The sequence below is a fragment of the Papilio xuthus genome, unplaced genomic scaffold, assembly GCF_000836235.2.
Source record: "Papilio xuthus unplaced genomic scaffold, Pxut_1.1 DF826949.1, whole genome shotgun sequence".
NCBI lineage: Eukaryota > Metazoa > Arthropoda > Insecta > Lepidoptera > Papilionidae > Papilio > Papilio xuthus.
Window position 1 is genome coordinate 5389477 of NW_013531700.1, and position 4662 is coordinate 5394138.

A 4662-nucleotide genomic window follows, 5' to 3' on the forward strand; every position below is an offset into this window, starting at 1 on the left:
TTGAGGATGAAACATACTATATTATAACCACAGTGACCGTCCCTATTATAAATGAGCAGCAAAATTTTATTCATTTTGTACAGTCAGCTGCATTAATATGTACACATTTATAAAGCTCCAAAAATTTGTATCATCATTATCATCAGGTCTCTATATGTCCCTACCGAGGGGCTTGGAGCCTACCCTAAGTTAAGGGTGATTAGGACGAATAAATATACATATGTAAATCGGAAATCGAAAAACACATTGATACATGGCGGGATTCGAACCCAGGGCCTTAAGCCACCGACGACTTAAAATTTAAATTATTCAAACTTTCGTGAGACATTATACTAAACTGAAATAAAAACTCGGCTAAACACTCACGTATATTCGTCCACTCATCCTGATGAAGGGCCCCCGATGGGCTCGAAACTAGTCGGTGCCGCCACCGGACGAATATACGTGAGTGTTTAGCCGTGTTTATATTTCAGTTTTGCCTTAAAATTTGTATACATCTTCGATTTCAAAAATATGTATACACGTATTTTAACTCGATTGACTCGATTTATTTGAAATCGATGGTTTCATAATTTTTTGGAGCTTTGTATATTTATATATATTTGCAGCTGATTGTACACATATTCTGCAGTGGAAATTCCCTTTAACATAACAGCAAAAGGGCAGGTGCACTGAGCTAAACACAATGCAATAAAACCGACAAACTCGTTTATATCCTTGTGATACTGTTTCGCAGCACGTTAGTGCAGTGTTCAATTGTTTCGGTGTCATTTGAATAGAATTAAAGTAATGTTTAGAACTCTTTTTTAATTCACCAATAGTTTTAAAAGTAATTTGTTTCGTAGTCGTAATCTCTTTTAACCCAACCTTTTTGTAACCCAAAATTTGGACATTTTCAATGTTTAATTTATTCAAAATAAAAAAGGAAAATACAAAAGTTGTGGTGTTATAAACTAAAAATAAAATTCTCGTGTCACAAAGTTAGTTACAACTCCTCCGTTTGACTGATTTTTATGAAATGTTATACGATTGTAGGTCTGAGAATCTGATACTATTTTTTTAATCGACGCAGACGGAATCGAATACGAAGTCGCGTGCGATAGTAAGTAAATTTATAATTATAATAAAACAATCTATATTTGAATAACTTGAACATCAATTGTGATAATAAGGAGACAAGGGAAGTAATTGCGGTTGTAATTATCAAAGTAGAAACTCCGAATGTACAAATTAATTACATAATTGCTTTAATGCAGACTGAACGAGCAGAACCATTCAGTCGAATACAAAGACTTTGTCTAATTTATAATTATAAATAAGACGTGTAACGTTTGCCTATCAAACTCTTGTAATTTAAACAGCTAACGTATAACCTATTATGATAATACTAGCTGTCGTCCACGACACCGTCCACGCATTATTAAAGTTAATTAGTGTTATGCTCTACCAACTTATGTTCTACATCTCTGAAGAATTTTAGCTATCCATGCAGTCGTTCTGAAGATACCTTTTAACAATCAACCATTATTTTATCCATTTATACATCCAAACATTCGCATTTATAATATTAGTATTCTTAATTCAATGCGAGTAGAGACAATCTTGCTTGATTAATAAGAAAAACGTCTCTCTACCTGTCAGACACGTGATTTTTAGATTGTTACGCCATTTGATTTTCTTGTTTAATTGTAATGTAAACATTATTACGATGTTATATAACTTAATATGGGTCAAGGTTGCAGGAGTGCACTGGATGCGGGCGGAACAGGACCGGATATTGTGGCAATCGATGGGGGAGGCCTACGTCCAGCAGTGAAAGAAGTTAGGCTGATTATGATGATATGATGAACTAAATATATTTATGTAGACCTGAGTCCCATACAAAAGGTAATAACACTTTTGAAGAGTAAACTTCTTTGATTATTAAGTGTGTGTGCGGTCGCTACTTTTAAATTATTTCCTAAGCCGTGTATAACCTTCAAAATCTAATATACGGAAATATCTCTCAGGAATTTTTAATTATTCATCCTGTATACAAAGTGTGGGTGTTAAGGAAAATATATACAATATAGAAGCAACACAATAGTCCGTCATTAATCATATTATATTAAACCACGCAAAAGTTTCGTATGGAAATATTTTCCTTAACGAAAAATAGAAATAGAATTAGAAGAAATGTAAACAAATGTTATTCACAGGTTTTACATGCATCAGGTAAGTTTTCATAACTTTGTACGTATATTAAAAATATTATAGTTGTTATTAAACATTGTTATTGCAAACAATGTTGTAAAATTATAGTAGGATTAATTTAATATGTCATGTTTGACATCGATTGAATTGAATTATTCGATATGGACTTTAAATATGTGTAAATCGAATTCTGCACATATCTGAGAAGAAATTCAAAGATATGAGTCAATTAACCCGCACATGGTCAGCGTGGTTGACTATGGCTTAGTCACCCCTAATTTAGAGTAGGCTCCGAGCCCCTCGGTGGGGACGTATAGTGAGCTGATGATGATGAAATTGAATTCCGTTGTTATGAAAAATCAATTTTTTGCGTTTGATTTATTAGTGTAATCTTTATTGTTTAAAAAGAAAAAAGGTTCACTGACGCAACATTGTAACGTCGTGCGATTGACATTATTATAATAGGCAATCGCAATTAAAAGAACAATTGTGTCAACTTCAAAAAATAAATATTATTTTATGCCCGATGTTACAAGGTTATTTGTGGAATTTAGATGAAGTGTCAATGACCTATTAAATTGCTACAGAATATAATTTTTTAATTCCTTGGGAACAGAGAAATCAATAGAGCTAACCGTTGTTGTATTTTTTACTCCTATTTATTGCGAAAAAAATTGTTTAAATAAATAAAATCATAAAAATGGATGTTAATAACAAGAAAACAGGATGAATAAATTGTTTTTATGCATACTTATGAAGTGTAAGAAAGTGGAAACCATAATAAGAGTGCAATATTTAAAGTTCTAGCGGATTAAGATGGGGAAGTTTGTGCCGGCAAACTAAACTATAGTTTGTTACAACTATAGTTTGTGCAGAGTTTCCTTCAGTTAATTAGTTATAGGAGTTTCTGTTGGTGATTTGTAACGGAATTGTACTACAGTGGATTAATTTCGGTTGAAGTATTTATAAAGAAATTGTACAGTCAAAAAAAAAATTGCTATAAACTTAAGATTGAATGTCGTATAGCAAATTGTCACTCTATGTGTGTAACAAGTTATCGACCCAATTAAATAGAAATGGGTAGCAAATAAATTTCCTTGACTGGACATCGAATTTGCACATGTACACTAGAAATACTTGGAAATGACGGCTTTGGTCCGCAACATTGTTCCGTCTTAAACGTGTGATGTACCTGACCGATATTGCATTCTCTACGCAATCTTCAAAATGGTGAAAATCAAATAGGCACAAAGTACCACGATTGATAGCCTGTCCATGAATAGATAAATCACATTGTATTTTTTTTATTACCGTTGCAATATTGTAAGTTGCCAATACAACCTCTTTGGTAATATACAAACTCCTTGTCAATTAAATATAGTCACGAATTTTAATATCCATTTGGATGCAATATATCTAAATTATGTTACCATCTTCATATGTCTTTGTTGAATGCAAATTTCGCGTTTCGGTCTTAATGCTAGGAAGCAAAAATGTCTTTCAGTGTCTTTGAGAACTGGGTCACCTTAAATTTCAAACGAAGATTTTAAACAAGATTCGTTCAGGAACACGTTTTTAGAATTCGTCTTTGATGTAGCTTATTAGGTAACTAGCTTTAAGAAAGTGAAGCGGAGTAACAAAAATGGTTTTTTATTTTGCAATTAATCAAACCACATCTGACAAAAATGTTTTGAAAAATGTTTCTCCAGCTCTAAAGTTTTTATTACTTTTGTTAACAAATATCAAATAATTTTTACTTGTTAATATGTACATGCTTTTTTACTTATGGTGTGTTTCCCTTCTTTGTTCTTTGCATTACAATGTAATACAGCGTTTACCAAAACTATATTGAACTAAAATTTATCCAAACAAAGGCATCACCAGCAATTTGTTTTTGAAACTTAAAAGTTTAATAAATAATCATTATCTCAGAGACATTAAAACTATGTTAGTAAAGCGGCAAATTTAATCCTAATTCGAGTAATTTTCGACATCTGCTGACATAAACTTCAAAAGTTGCCGCTCAAGTGAAGGACAAACTTTGCATAAATACATCCAACTTTACACTATCAAAGTAACGTACCCTTAACACTAGTTATTTTGTAAGTTTTCATTGTCACAATACTTGTAGAAAGACATATTGTAAACCATTGCATTCTCTTTAAAAATGTAGATGTAACAACTTCTTTTCAAATATTATAGCGGCCCAAGGTCATTTATAAACTGAAAACAATTCTTTTCATCACAATCTATACATTGTTCCCGATTGTACGTCTATTATATTTCAAGGAAGAATAAAATCATAAATAGAACACCACACGGCTCCAATACAAGCTATTTAAAAAAATCACGATGAAACTAAAAAAGTTTTTTTAAAGCATTAAATTTAATATTCATTAGAGTACGAGTTTAAAACAACAACGTCTTAAGTTTATAATTAAATCTCCAGCAAGATTAAAGCCGTAAGTA